This window comes from Takifugu flavidus, chromosome 14 (assembly GCF_003711565.1).
Source record: "Takifugu flavidus isolate HTHZ2018 chromosome 14, ASM371156v2, whole genome shotgun sequence".
Classification (NCBI taxonomy): domain Eukaryota; kingdom Metazoa; phylum Chordata; class Actinopteri; order Tetraodontiformes; family Tetraodontidae; genus Takifugu; species Takifugu flavidus.
In genome coordinates, this window is record NC_079533.1 from 10,825,770 (window position 1) to 10,840,793 (window position 15,024).

Sequence of the window (15,024 nt, forward strand, 5' to 3'; positions counted from 1 at the left end):
TCAACATGTCTGAGTCAACAGAGCAATCAACGCAACCATACGTGTCTCATTGTGAATCTCATCGACCGTCCTCTGACCACGGCGCTGCCGCGGGGCCGTATTTTCAAGTGACTATGACATCTGTGCCCGTGCTAAGAAAAAACTCCAAAACCATACAGTTGTCATCTTCTGAGCGGCATGGCCGGGCTCGCGGAGGAGCTGAACCCTGAACATTATGCCGGCAGCATTCAACAGAAGTGAATGAACGCTCCCTTTATTCAGAAGAACTGAATCACCAGCTGCAGAAATGTGAGAGAGCGACGGCTGCACAATCATGCACAACGTGAACTGTGACTAAGGTCCAAAGCGTTTGAATATTGTACAAAATGTGATTTTTCTTTTAGTTCAATTTCTTAGTGTGTTTAACTCCAAATGGCAGCAGACCGGCTAATGCATGGTTAGCCAGCTCGCTGATGCTTGTTTACCCAGCAGTTACTCTGCAGCACTTGTATCTCTCGGCCACCCGATGGGTGCAATATCTGGCTCTTCAACTGCTAAATGCTCCGCTGTGATCCCACTTAATGATTCTGTCTGCTAAACAGGTTGTGTAGATTTGGAATTTTTTTTATTTTTTTAGAAAAACAACACTCTGCTGCGGGTGGTAGCAGCAGAACGACGAGTAAATGTAGGCCTGAGAGGAGCTTTGGAAGGTACCCCTGCCGGACGTGTCCGGGCTGTCCTGTGGTATTTCAGAATTGAAATGAAGCATCGGTGACTGAACAAAAAGTCAGTGAAATAAGTCCCTCGGTGTGCAGCGGCTGACGTTCCCCATCATAAACACGTGGTCCCATAGATGAATTATTCTCAGCAAGTTGTTTTTGTGCCACTAAAGCCTCTTCTCTCCTCTTTTCTTTTCTTCTCTTCTCTCCTCTCTCTCTCCTCTCCTCTCCTCTCCTCTCCTCTCCTCTCCTCTTCTCTCCTCTCCTCTCCTCTTCTTCTCTTCCTGACACTTCAGCTCATTATTCCTTGGAAGACTTGACTTCTAGATGACAGCATTATCACCGCCACCTCCTGGCAAACAAACCCCCCCATCCCCCCCGCCCCTTTCACAACAAAGCAGAGACACGCATTCACTCCAAATACACACACACACACACACACACACACACACACTGTGTATACTCGCTCCACCTCATTGACCACAGTATAATCCTTCATTAGCTATACAGCAGATTTTACTGTTCTAAGTGAAATTAGCTTCCTTTGTCTCTTAAAAAACTCTGAAGAATCCTCCGGCCATAAAGAATGTCAGCAGTTGCAATAACCTCAATGTCAAGACACTTTATGTATTCCTGCCTTATTTTAATTATTTTTGCTGCCGTAGTCTCAGAGGATGAAGCCTGGAAAAGATCTACCACCACGTAACCGATTTTCTAAAAATCTGATGCTGCAGAGCTTCACGTTAACGACTGCCGGAGGGTCAGAAGCTCTTCTTCGTTGGTTAAAATGGAGGAAAACCAGGATCTTTAAAAAGACACAATTTTCTAAAAAGCCGATATATCATAAAATGTGCTTTAATGTGTTTATATTGTATCTTTAACAGCTCTCTTCAGTAGCATTAAACAATCAAACTGCTTAAGGCTGTTCCATATAAAGGGAGCTATTCGTCATTCCGAGCAGCACAAAGTTTAAAAATTCAGGAGGCAAGCTGGGGCCACACAACTCCATTTTAAACCTTCTGAGAAATTTGCAGCGCAATTGATCATCGCACTTCATTTCACAGAAGCACAAAGCTCGAAGTGGGAAAAGACGACTGCTCGGAGGCAGGAGGAGGGAAGGAAATCAGAAAAGGGTAAACCCGTCCATCTGGGCCCCGTCTGTGTGGGCTGCTGGTTATTGCACCCTGACTGGGCGCCCGCGCTGCAAGCGGCTGATGTGTCGTGGTAATCTGACCGAGTGTGGGCCGTGCAACAGATTGCTCTGATTACTTCTGTATTCTGGTCTTCTACTGCTACAGAAAAAGCTAATTTCTCTCTGTGCTTTAGCATCCGCCACCACCGACCGTATCGCTGTTGACCTGTGACCTAAAGTAAAACTGTGGTTTGTCTCCACGCAGTGCTGATTCCCCCCCCCCCCATACAGAGCAGGTATGTTCATGGGACAGAGGGCGGTGCACAGTGTCTGCGGCTGAACGTGCAAAAAAAGGCGAGTGAGCGAGTACGATGGGGTGCAGAGGCAGAGACAGTGTTAATAACCTGCCTTGTTATGCCTGATAATTAATAAAGCCCCCGACTCTGCAGGAGGTGAGTGCTACTTCACCTGATGTCACAGGTCCAAATTTGGCCCCCCCAAGGTAGATAAATCTGTGCTCCTCAACTGCAGGCTGAGAGCTGGAGCCGGAACGGCGTCAACAGAAATATCTGGTGATAATTCACTAGATTCCATTAGTCTGAGGCTGAAATTCGAACAAAGCAAGGCCAAATTTGTGTCCCCCCACGACTGCATTATATCACTGTTGCAATACATTTAATGCAACACTGCAATGGATGTTGGGAAATGTTAACAGGCTGCAGTTTCTGTTATTTATTCTCAAGTTTAATCAATAAGAATACAGTCAGGGGATCCTGATTTATCCTGCTTTATACAAGAAGAAAAATAACAGAGTTAGTTCTGACTTGAACCTATTTACATAAAATAAAATAGAATTTTGGCTTCATACACACAAACATCCATAATTCCACCAGAACCTCTCGGTCTGATGTTGTGGCTGTCAGTTAGAAGCTGGAGACAATTTCATGCCAGCAAATGTTTTCTTTTGCCAAACGAGTTCGGACCAGCTAAATCTCGGAGTATTTCGCAGCGCGCTGCTCTTCCTGCACCGCTGCAGAACAATAGGTTTAACAAAGATGGATTTTCTGGAGCGGGAGACAACCACGCCGTGATCGAGGAGCTTTCAGGCTAAGCTACAGGCTGCACGAGGAAGGAGGCTGGAAAAGATGGTGCCTGAACGGCGAGCGCGTTGTGAGGGTGTTTACGTGCTGGAGATCTAGCGGATTTGTGAGCAACCCCCCCACCCCACCCCCACCCCCCACTGGTGGCTTCGCTGCAGTTAGGAGGACAGTGTTCATAATAAAGAGCTGAGAGTTTTCAGGCCTCTAACCTGCTTATGCTCCCGTTAGACAGTAAATCTCTGAATCGGCGGGTTGACACGACAACAAGGGTTCAGCAGCCGGTTCAGAGAATTCCGGCCGACTGTAATCAGCTTCCCGTCTGCTCCTCGCCATCATGTGTTCAGTCCGACTGTTCACAATCACTGCCTTTGGTCCCAACGCCAACTTATCCCCATTTATTCTGCACCGTCTCCATCCGGGCCTCTGCGGCGTAACTGCGGCCCGTCGGCCATTTCGCCCGGCTTTCTGTGATGGTTTGTGAATAATTCATTTAAACATGATTGACCGGTGGATTGGATTGCAGGATCGATTGATCACTGCGCTCGTAAAAAGGAATTCCAACGACCACTGAAACCTAAGTGTGACTTAAATGATTGAGGGGTGGAGCAGAGCGAGGAGCTGCAGATGCATCAGCCTGTTGTGGTTGATGATGAATGTACATCTGCTGTGGATATAAAGGAGGGAGCGGTTTTTGGAAAAATACAGAAAGAAGAGGAACCACTGCAATGTTTTGATTTGCTAAAGAAGCTCCAGATTACAAGCAAACGTTGGTATATTAGGGGATTACGCAGTGATACTCCGCAGCCGGCAGTTATTTGTCCAACTGTGGCGGAGCAAATGTTGAAAAACGCTCTTTGGAATCGTCGTCAGCCTCATCAACAACAAAACACATATTGACACGTCAGAAGCTGGAGGCTGCTCAGTTTTTTTTTCCCCCTTGAAAAATGTCTTAAGCGATTAATCTGCTATCAAAATGGCTGCCAAATAATTTCCTGGCCATCTATCATTGACTGAGTTATTGCAGCGGCGCTGGTGAAGATGCCAGGCCTAATCTTGGCAGGAGCGGCGCTCTCCTCTTGTCCTGTGCCCCCGACCGAGCCCCTCCCTCTTGATGTCACAAAGCTCAGCATCCTGATGTAAATCAGGGGAGACTTTATCTGCAGTGGCGACCTTCTGGCCCCCAGTGTTTGGATGCTGGATGCTAACTCGTTTCTCTTGTGCGAGCGTGGGAGCGTTTGTGTTTACGGGAGATTATTGTTGCATGCTTGTCCCTCTGTCCTTCCATGTTGCTGTCCGTCTGCAGCGCTCAGATCACGTCCACAAATCTCTGTCTCCATGATTTTTTCCATCACTTCGTTCGTGTGCGAGCCTTGTGTTTTCTTTATTTGGCAGCCATGATTGTCCTCTGAACCTGAATAATCCCAGATTACACATAGATATTGAATCAGCCTAGGGTGCGTCTTCATTTCATTTCGCTCTGCCTATCGTCTAATCTCTGTCTTTTCGTTTCCTTGTTGCCCTCGCCGACCACGCGGACCTTTGAAATTGTTGAATTGTGTCAGGCTGCAAAATAAATAAATAAAACACCGCAGTCAAGTTACAGAGCGGCTGTCAAGTAGAAAATCTGACCCCGGGATTTGAAGTAAAGCTGTCTGCCATTGAAAGATTCATGAAAATGAACAAACTGTATTAATAATCATGGGAAGTGTCACAACATGAAGGCTCCTATGGGGGCTCAGAGTGCAACCTAATATATTAATGTATGTTCTTCTGTTGACAGGCGGCCATTTGTATAGTAAAAGATGGAGTCTGTGGAGTCATTAGAGGAGACGTTTTCCTTTGGCTACGTTCTGTGAAGCTCCACCATTTAAAGGCTAAATTAGCAGCCTCTGAAAATGGAGGAAAGAAAAGGCTACAGGAGCACCATGGTGGAACATAATTATTTCTCCAGTTAAGACAGAAAAAACCCAGAACATAATTGTAGCTGTCTTCCAGAGCCAACGATGATCTTCATCATGGGACGTAAAAGCAGAGCTCTAACCATTGATTAAACCGTTGAAATCTCATTTTTGTTCATGAATTACTTATTTTCTTTTGCTTTAAACTATAAACAATGAAGGATTTGGGGTGAATTTGGTGTTTTTGTGTGATAAAGGGATCTATTTTTAGCCTGAACCTGCATTCTCACAGCTGGAGCCTGACCTCTTTTGTCCTTCCCAGCTTTGATTTTAAGTAAAGTAATTTCAAAGAGTCCCAAAAAGACATCGTTTTACAGTTAATTAATCTGCGCTTTGCATTACTGCTTAAACCTACTGAGGTGAGTTCCTGCGGATCTTTGATGTTTATGAAACCGACTGACTGCGGAGCAACAAAGCAGGTGCCAAAACTGAGGCCGCGCCATTTTTATCCGTCTTTATCTTTCTAATTGGAAAAGTTCATCAAAATTTACTATCAGTCCACATGTAATTGTTTTTTAATGATCGGCTGAATGGGCCCCGGCTTAAATGTTTGATTTTATGGTGTGGCCTCGTCCCCGAGTGTGTCCCACTGGATTAATTTTCTGTGGACGTACTGTTGCATGTTTTAATGGCCGCCATGCTCCATGGGCAGTAATGAGAGCTCCGTGAGGCCACAGCCACCCGAATATAGCAATGCCACACGCACGAGGATGTGTTTTCGCAAGTCCGTTGGCAAATGTATACAGCGAGGGATGCTGGCGTGCCCACTGTACCCTACCGGCTGCCAGCTGTCACTCAGGAAGACGGAAAGATGGAGGGCAGAGATCGGGAGGGGACGAATGGAGGGAGTGGTGAGGATGTGAGGACACCAGCCCCGAGGCTTTCTCCCTCGCCCTCTTGTTTCTCATTTGTCCCCCTGATGGTAGCAAAATAAAACAAAACATGGCAGCTCGGAGGAGGAGAGGGTGACATCAGAGAGAGAAAACACAAAATAATGCTGAGGGAGGAGAGAGCGGGAGCACAAGACGGATGACAAACCATCCCTCATGTTTTGGCTAAATTATTTAGCATGTATAGTGTTGTCGTGGCCGGGGTTATCTAATCTCTCAGCGGCTCTGAATATTTCTTTCCTGTCACAATCTTGTAAGTTAAAAAAAACAAGGAAGAAAATCGTGGAGCAAATAAATATCCAACTTCATTATCATTTGCATAATACTGGTGGTTATTCTCCTAATCCCACCGTTATTATCAGAAAATTAAACTTGTGGTTTGCTAAAACTTCAGAAATGCTGGAGATTTATGCTAAAATTAGAGAAACTGGTCTAATATAAGAAGATTAACCACTTCAAAACAAAGGCAGACTCTGGTTAATTTAATAATTAGTGATCATTCAATATTTAAATGAAAATCATGGTTGGAGGCGATGCACAATAAAGATATGGTATCTCACTGAGATATTACAGAGATATTCTTGGTTTTCCTTACAGGAAACAGGGCGACTGAAGTTGGCCGTCTGTGAGGCAACGTTGTATGATGAATGGTGAGGTAGAGGAGCCCTAATGGAGTCTGCTGGACTTTATTAAACAGGCTGTAGAAAAGTTGCTGTCATGACTACATCCATCAGCTGACAGTCACAGACGGGGTCGGAAGACGGCGAGCGGCCTGCGCGCCAACATCTGGCCTGGAATCAGCCTCAGCCCGGCCAGAGTAGCCAGCGTGACACAAACTCAGTGGCATATCTGCAGATTTATAGATTCATCGATGCCTTTTTACGTCACAGCGCCCGACTCGCTGCACTCCCAGGGAATGCTAAGATTAAACCCTTTTGGCCGGTGCTCTGGGTCCCCGTGTGCAGCTGTGGCCAATTTGACAGCTTTGGAATTTGTGTGTATCTTTTTTCAGCAGGCGTCAGACGCAGCTCCAACACTAGCAGACTCCTTTTCGAAAGACACTCATTTGTGTGATTTACAGCCAACAAAACAGGCTTGACGGAGCATTAAATCAGAAGGACGCACATTCGGTGACTTTTGCAGGTCGTAATCAGTCAGTGTTTACAAAAGACTTGTCTCCATTTGAAACTTTAACATGCAAACGAAAGGAAAGGCACCATTTTATGAATGCCAGCCTCAGATCTTTATCTCTCAGCTCGTCAATCTCACCTTAGACCTAAGCTGAGGAAAGGGGCTTTCTGTTCTACGGATAATATTTATAATATTTATGAAAGAGCAACATGTGAAATATCTAAAATAATCCACCCAAGCAGCTCTTCTCTGGCTGGCAACCATATTCTGATTATCTTCAGACATGTTTTTATATGGAAGATGGGGTGTGTGATAAGCAGGTAAAGAGCTTCCAGCATGTGCAGAAGGCTGTAAATAGAGCTGATGTCTGGAGAAGATAAAAGAAGGAAACTTCAGCACCTAGAAGACGACAGAAGGTTCGATTTAAAACAAATACAGCTCCGAGTGAGCTCCGCTGCATCTCCACCTACTGCGTGCACCCAGAGCCGTAAAATCAAGGACAAATGAAAATTGAGCGGGGTCTTGTTTGCTTTTCGCCTCCCTCAACAGGCCTGTGAAGGAGGAAATGATATTGCCTGTAGTAGAACAACACAGCATCTATTGAGTCAGAAGAATTGTGATCTTATTCCAGCTCAGTGCACCCTCATAAGCAGCTTCAAGCTATTGATGTTTTTTTGTTTGTTTGTTTTGTTGTTGTTGCTGTTGTTGCACAAATGCTGTTGTTGTCCGGGGGTCTCAGGGAGCCCCCCCCCTTTTCAAAAACACACACGCGTCTCAGACAGCACCGCTCACGCCACAGCAGGGCTCAAGGAGTCAGGTGGACGGAAACATGGAACCGTGCAGCTCTGCGCACACGGCGAGACAGGAGGCACCGTAGCAAGCGGAGGGTGTGTGTATGTGTGTGTGTGTGTGTGTGTGTGGGGGGGGGGGGGTAGCTGCCGTTCGGCCTGTTTTAGTGGTTTCAGGACATCTTTGGATCGGTGCTCAGCTCAGAGGAGAGTGGAACTGCCAAAACCCTGCAGTGTGACAGAGGAATTGACACAAACTGACAGCGGCGTAATTAAGAATAATATCAATTTGATCTGATAGCATAAATTGGCTGCTCGGGCTCCATAAGCTAAACAGCTTCCCTCAAAGACGCATCAGTTATTTACAGATCTGATCTACTCCTGTAAAGCACTTTCAGCTGGTTGTCAAAGCCTGTAGAAAAGCACAGGAAGCGTCGCATCGAAGGCAACGTCAGCGGCGCGCACGCCAGCCTCCACCACCGGGGTGTGAAAGTGTTTATGAGCACCTCGATGAGTCTCGACTAGAAAACTGACGTACGAACGCGCGTGCAATTAGATTTCGCTTTTCCCGTTTTAACACCTCTGGATGTGCTTCCGGCCTCTTGGGGCTCGTTGTCGAATCAGTCTCTGCTTTTGGAAAATCGAGCGGCGCTCTTTTCGAGTACATGCTAATCTTTTCATGTCAAAACAGATGAAAAACTATGAATAATAATGAACAGCAGGAAGCAGGTTCCTACTCATTTTCGCTGGGCTCCACGTGTGGGCGGTGAGTGCTTGACCTGATTAGACTTTGATTATTGGAATCTAGCGATTTGAAATGACACGTCTGAATGTCCATTTCACACCTCGCTGCACCTGAAAATGATTGTTTTTCTGGTTGTTCATTAATCTGCGGCAATAGGTAAGACGGCAACTTTGATGAGTTGACGGTGACACTGTTGTGAAATCCTTTCTAATCAGATCATGTGTCGTGTAAATTATCTCCCACTAAATGAACGGAGAGCGCAGACCGTTGAAAGCTTTTCAAACTTTCGAGTGATATCACATTTCACGCTGATTTGAGGCCGACGTTACGACAATCAGTGGGATTTAGTTAACAATTGGAGCAGATTTCACGTCCATTTCTATTTTTGTTCGGCTCAGAAGGAGTTTTCTTCTGGAATGACACTAGCCCAGTTTTCCACTCTGCCAAATAAACAGCGGTCGGAAAATCAGATGCGGGATGGAAGGAGGTTCGCGATAAATGTCTCAACTGCAGGGTTGCCAACGATTAGCCAATCAAATCCACTGACAGCTGCGAGAGAAATCACACAAAGACGGTGAGGCCATCTTCTCCGCAGGCACAAAGGTGCTCATCACTTAAAAAGAAAGACAACTAAATGAGGTAAAAGTGGATGTTGTGGGACTGAAACTAGAAGGACGCGTCTCAATGGAGCTGGGCTACTTGTTTGAAGCGTTTCTGCCAAATATTGGCTGGTTCTTGAACGCACCGCTTTGTCTGTTTCTTCAACGCTCTTTTTTTTTTTTTTTTAAATTCTGAATTAAACCACCGCTGGAGTTATTGAGGAAGTAAAGTGCTGGGACGTCTGATGATGAAGATAACGGTGAGTGGCAGGTCTAGATGCACGCTGCTCCTCTCCGGTCCCCCAGCCTGCGCGCTAACGCTGATCCGGGGAGGCTCGGCCTTGTAAGCAGGGGGTTCAACGTGCTGTTTACCCTGCAAAATGTACCACTAATTAATTTGTGTTCATGTCCAAAGATAGAGGATGTCCAGCTCAGCACAGGCCTGTGGCAAGGGTATGACACCAAGGGCTCATCTAGACAGCCCTCCCTTCTCTCCCCTTAAAAACGCACACACACACACACACTCCAGAGCAGCGACCTTTCTGCTGCAGAACCAGCTGCAAAGAGAACTAGTTTAATTCTAACGTTAACAAACAGCTGTAACTAATAACAACTGTGTTTTAATTAAATTGCACTGTGTAGCACAGGTTAGCCTGCAGCTGTCGATCTCCAACGAGCTGCTTTTTCTGTTTAAATCGCTGTGAGCTGGGTTTTTTTTTAATGTGATTAAAGTCTCGTCTACTCTGTTCGCCATCAAGTTTTCAGCCGTGACAATGGCGACAATGGCGAGCAGGAAGGCTGCCGTTCCCATAATGACCGTGCTGTCACAACCATAATGGCCGCTCTGATATGTGTTTGTAGAAAGGAAGCTCTGAGAATGAGCATTAAGCACTGGGAGGCAGCTGACTTTGTCACGCGGAAATTGTTGCTGTTGCTCTGCGTCGACACCGAGCGCGCCTTCGCCATAATGGACCAAACCAGGCCTTCAGCTTTGATCCAGACACTTTGATGTTTCTGCACATGAGTCCTCCACAAATGGGCCTGCACATTTCTTTTATTTTCCTGATTTTGGACGAAAACTTTTGGACGAAATGTTTTTCTAATATTTCTCTTTGTCGGACAGCAGGAAGCAGAGCTCGAGGAGGGTGATGATGTCATAGGAAGTAGATTTTTAAGACCTACAAACAAAAACAACAAAAGGAATAATTGCTAAGGAACAACGGAGTCCTAATGAAGGTTGACATCGGTGTCGTTCCGGCTTTCTGTGCGTGACGACACCATGTCTCGCCATTTATCCGAGAAAGTGAGAACACTCTGGGGGTCTCTTTTTAAACGGTGGGGGAAATTCTCTTTGCTTCTCTTTGCTCCAGCGCCTGTGTTGTGTGACACGTTAAAGCGAATCTGTCAGAGATCCAGACGAACCGATCCAGGCGTCAGTCAAACATCAATAGCGTCAATGTGGCGGGTGTCAGTCAGCGACGGAACCTCGCGGGCGGACGGCAGAATCCGGCGGCGGCGACTTGTGATCTGCCACAGGTTTGGGAGCGAGGCGCAGTCACAGCAGCCGGTCATTATCCAACATAAGCCTCAAGGTGAAACGCAGTAATGAATGGCTCACCATATATTATCCTGCTTAGCAGCGGCTTACCAGAGACATCAGTCATCTGACACGATGTTTCGATTTTAAATGTTTGTCTTAAACGCGGAGGAGTGATTAGCACCGACGCTCTGCAGCGCAGCCCCCGCTGACGTCTGTGACCAGCATCCTCAGCTGCATCCTGAAAGCCCAGGTTTTAGCTTAGCATCCTGGGAGCGAGGAGTCCCTTGCCCAGCTCCACATCCGTCTCCAGTCTGATGAAGCCGTGTATGCAAATCAACCCGTCAGCACAGCTTAAGCCCGAAGGTGGCGTTTTCTTCTGAGCCTCCAAGACCAACAGACGCAGTCAACACGGCCTTCCCCCCCCCCGCCAGTGCCAGACGAGGGGCCTGGCTGCCAGCGAGTCAGAGGGTAGTCCTTCCAAGAATACCGCTTCCAACTTTCAGGAGATGAAATCCTTTGGAGATGCCATCTGTTTGTCTATCGCCCATGTTGCTCCGGCTCAAAGGAATCCTTCCACTCGGGTTAATATCGGGGATTATTTGTCGAGATGGATGGAAACAGGAGCTGAATACATTGTGCCGTGGAGATGTTCTGTTTTTTCTTCTGCGGTTGATAAGGCGGTCAGCACGCTTGCATGAAAACTTTTATTTCTGTGCTGTCAAGAGTCTAAATGTGGCTTCTGTAAATAAACTGTCGTTCGCCGAACCTCTGACCATAAACATCCAGCGTGGATTTCACACGCCTGACTGTTCCAGGCAGTAAATGCCAGGATAGAGGGTGGAAGGGTGGTACGCATGCATGATGGGAGCCGCTGCTGCAGTGGGAATACATATGCATTCATTCTGACCACAAGTCAAATAAGTCTGGCAAACTGAGAGGCTAATCAGGCCAACAGCGTCCGCCTGACGGCAACTTTACAGTCCTTCCCATCCAAAAGAGGAGTGAGCAAGATTTCATTTTAAAAGATTTTAGTGGTCACCTTTAGTCGTGACCAAATCGAATGTTTTGGAAATAGTTGAACTTACATTTGATCGCTTCCCTTCTTCCGCTCTCTTCTGTCCCACATGGAGGCATGAACCTCTAATCTGGACCTTTTGTGTTTTCCTTTGTTTCAATTTGTATCGAGCCTGGGCCTCCCAAACTGAATCCACCGCTCTCTCGCTCTCTCTCCCTCGCTTTCTCTTTCTCGCTCTCTCTATCTCACACACACACACACACTCTCTATCTCTCTCTTACACACACACACGCACACACACAAAATCTCAATCAAAGTGCGTTTTGGCATTGGCACCCAGGCGGTTCAACGATTGCACACAAATCCTTCTTATTTCTTAACACAAACACCAATAAGAATACTTGTTGGAGTCGGAATAAACCCCAGATTAGCGATTTTCTTTCTTTCCTGTCAAATGGGATGATGGAGAGAATGCTGGCAGCCCGCGCACATCAATCATTCCCACCTACCGGATGATGCTCGCTCGCTCCGCTGTGGACCCTCGGATGCTCCGGTGTCCTCCACAAGCAGGTGTGACCACAATCCCGCTTTGTTGTATTCCCATATGTTGTGGCCAGCGTGATCGCGGAGGCTCCGGCTGATGGGTGACTGGATAGCCCGTGTGATCATGCACCGCCGGCTCCTTTCTCTCTCCCTGTAACTGCTCCCTCCGCCCGATTATCTCCCGCTGCGGCACTGGCTACATGGTAATACGGAGAAACAAAACGTGCCTGACTCGATGGACAACTTGTGCGTCTTATTATGGCAATTAGCCGCCAGACCGCTCCGTGCGGGCTCATGCGGGCGCCCCGGTGCAGAGCAATTCGCCGTCTCCTCTGCAGCCGCTAATTTTGCTCTGAATAAATAATCCACCGAGACGCCGAAAGCAGTTCTTCTTCTTCTTCTTCTTTTTTTCTGAAAGCGAAGGGTGAAGAAAATCACTCCACTCTGCCGGCTGAGGCTGGAGAAGAGAGAGGACTGAGGCGTAAATGGATGGAGGGGATTAAAGAGGAGGAGGAGGAGGTGGAGGAAGAGGCTGGAGCCCAATTTTTGAAAGCATTTTTTCTCTCAATGTGGATTTTGAATAACAGCGAAGCATCATCTATCTATCTATCTATCTATCTATCTATCTATCTATCTATCTATCTGTCTGTCTGTCTGTCTGTCTGTCTGTCTGTCTGTCTGTCTGTCTGTCTGTCTGTCTGTCTGTCTATCTATCTATCTATCTATCTATCTATCTATCTACTATCTATCTATCTATCTATCTATCTATCTATCTATCTACCTGTTCTGATATATTATATCATTACATGTGGTAACAACATATGCTACTTTTTGTGAGCTATTGTTATTGATCCGATAAATCTATTTTCAATCCATCTCCACTTCTCTCCTCCAGTAGAAGCTTTATCTCATTTACCAGAGTGTGAATGTTATTGTGAAGTAGCCTCAAACCCTACAGACTACATCAGGAGATGTCTTTTATCATATCTTGATGAACTTGTGTGTATGTGTGTGTGTGGGAGAGAGAGACAGAGGGGGGAGGGAGACCTGAGCATCAATAATGTAAAAATGTCAAATTCCAACAATAGAATAGTTGAAACAGGTTTGAAGCAAACACAAGAGGATCTCATTGTGCGTGTTGATGGCCCTCGATCTCATCAACACGTTCACTGGCACTTTCAGCTTTAACAATATTAATCCCCAGACCGATGAGGGCGGATGATTGGTTCCACTTTCTGGATGTTATATTTTGTGCCGTGTGGCCTTTCTGCGTCCGTCAGTCCTCAGAAGCTTGTTTGAGAGCTTGTTTTGGCCACGATGGCATAACAACATCACTCTCACCTGTTAACTGCAGGAAAACCGCATTTTCTCCGGCTGATCTGTGTCCCCCTCCCTCGTTGACAGAGTGATGGATGCTGTTTTTTTTGGCTGATTTTAATTACAGCGCCAATCTGAATGTATGTAGCAGGTTGGACAGCGCACGTGTCTGTTAGCATGAACCTTCACACTTCCGAGTGCTTCCGTCCTGGTCCCCAAACTGCTAAGACATCTGTTCAAATCCCCCGTGAGTGGCAACCGCAGGCTCATGTGTCGCGGATCCCCTCCCTCCTCCCCGCCTCCTACGTGGCTGAGCGCAGACCAGCTGCCTACATTTCTGATGCACATCAGAAAGCAACACTTATGGGCTTTGGGAGCGTCACCATGAATCAGTCGGTGTGATTAGCTTCAGCACAGCTTTGGCCCGTCCTGCCAGACCTTCGTCTGTACAAAATGTGCTGCTTCAATGATGTGCCTCTACTCTGATGGCATTCAATAATAAAAAAAAGTCCACGCTTGTGATTTCTGTTAAAAAAGAAAAAAGAAAAGCAGATTCTTCTACTTAAAAGGCAAAACTGGAGATCAGTGGCTCCTGTAATTACGATTCAGAGCGTCACCGTGAAACATAAATGATTCAGTGGGACCTTGAAAAATGAAAAATGCAGATCTTTCTGTTCCAGCGCGCACTCCTGCGCCGGCATTGATGTCACTTTGTGAGTTTATATCCGTGTTTCTCAGGGAAACAATTACTGTAACCTCTGAGAGTATATCACGGACCTCGGTGGGGACCTTTGCTCCACGAAGGGTCGGAACAAAGACTTAATATCCGCAATAACGGTGAATTAAAATCCACGATAAAAGTTAGATTCACATCCTTGGCGCCGGTAGCTAAAATCGCTCCCTTAAACGGACCCGAAATCTTCAGTGGGAATGAAAAGGAAGTGTAAACAACAGCAGCTACTGTGACGCGAGAGGCTCTGGAACTGAAGCTGTCTGAGCTGCGTCTTTCCTCGCCACTGAGACAGGTCGTGTCTGGGAGCTCGACGCCTACAGTATCTGGTGAGCAGGCAAGTGTGCAGCCTAATAATCCAAAGTTTGAGTGATGCGGAGTCACAAAAGTGCGGCGCTTTCATCAGGCTGCCACAGTTTCACACGATTCCCATTCAGGCATGAATGTAGGTGACAGAGGATTTCATCAAACCCACGGCGCCCCCGGCAAACCGTGTAACGCCGATGTCGGGTTAAACGTGCACGCTCCTCAGACACGTGCATCGTCAAGCATCAAACACACCTGCTGAGCGCTGTCAGTGTGTATACTCGGGCCTTCCATAAGTCAAATCACAGCTTCATCCGTGCTGGCAGGTCCAGCTGTTCCAGCAGCTAACCTTTATGGAGCTATAGCTAATGTGCGTGACTTACTGTTAGCACTTAGAGGACACAAGTGTGCATGTTTCCAAATGTGTTAATTATATTTGCCTGGCTCTCATTAAGCTTGACTCTACGGCCTGCTGGATGGTGGCTGCTGTGCTCCTCGAGGGCACTTTGTATCTGTTTCCTGTTTATTGCCA

General features: G+C 46.7%; 1 protein-coding gene and 1 long non-coding RNA gene across 4 annotated transcripts in view; one reads left to right on the plus strand and one right to left on the minus strand.

The window, feature by feature from the left end:
* The window catches only part of flrt1a (fibronectin leucine rich transmembrane protein 1a), a 29,932-nt gene extending 17,314 nt beyond the window's left edge, over window positions 1-12,618 (minus strand). Inside the window, exon 1 of one of the 3 annotated variants that reach the window (XM_057054449.1) lies at window positions 12,106-12,618. The gene's annotated coding sequence lies outside the window, so the exon portion shown is untranslated. Of the gene's footprint in view, window positions 1-11,666; window positions 11,880-12,105 lie in introns of those variants that run through there. The other 2 variants (XM_057054447.1, XM_057054448.1) reach the window with 2 other exon arrangements.
* Window positions 12,027-13,020, plus strand: LOC130537597 (uncharacterized). Its single transcript, XR_008953656.1, has 2 exons — window positions 12,027-12,166; window positions 12,558-13,020. It is a non-coding gene; the product is annotated as an uncharacterized LOC130537597 (long non-coding RNA).
* The last annotated feature ends 2,004 nt before the right edge of the window (window positions 13,021-15,024 follow it).